The sequence below is a fragment of the Penaeus monodon genome, chromosome 34 (genome assembly GCF_015228065.2).
Source record: "Penaeus monodon isolate SGIC_2016 chromosome 34, NSTDA_Pmon_1, whole genome shotgun sequence".
In the NCBI taxonomy this organism is placed as follows: domain Eukaryota; kingdom Metazoa; phylum Arthropoda; class Malacostraca; order Decapoda; family Penaeidae; genus Penaeus; species Penaeus monodon.
The window spans coordinates 14,428,467-14,428,906 of NC_051419.1; positions in this window are offsets into that span (position 1 = coordinate 14,428,467).

Here is a 440-nt window from a genome sequence, read left to right on the forward strand (position 1 = left end):
CTTAATATTTGCGCCATGAAATATAATGTACTAGAGCATTTTGACATTTGAAACAGATGAAAGTCCGAAGTTATATATATACTTTTAAAAGGTGCATGTCCAAAGATGGCAGAACGGGTCCTTACTCGCTTCTTCAAGTGTCATCAAAAGAATGTTTCCATTTCAGTTACTCTTTGTTTTGCAAATACAAAAGAACTGTTTTTATTTTATGCACACTCATGCTAAAATGACCGGGTTCTGTAAAAGTGTTCTGTTATGATTTATCATGAACATGGTTGTTTACTTTGTCGTTTTCTGTTGCTTGATAGGTAGAAAATGGGAATTGGAAAAATAATGGGGGGGGACTTAAAATTTACTACGAAGGCGAAAAGTAAACAAAGAGAGAAAGAAAAATATGTTTAGTCAATAGAGAGAAAAAAAAAGAACTTCCTCATATTCCC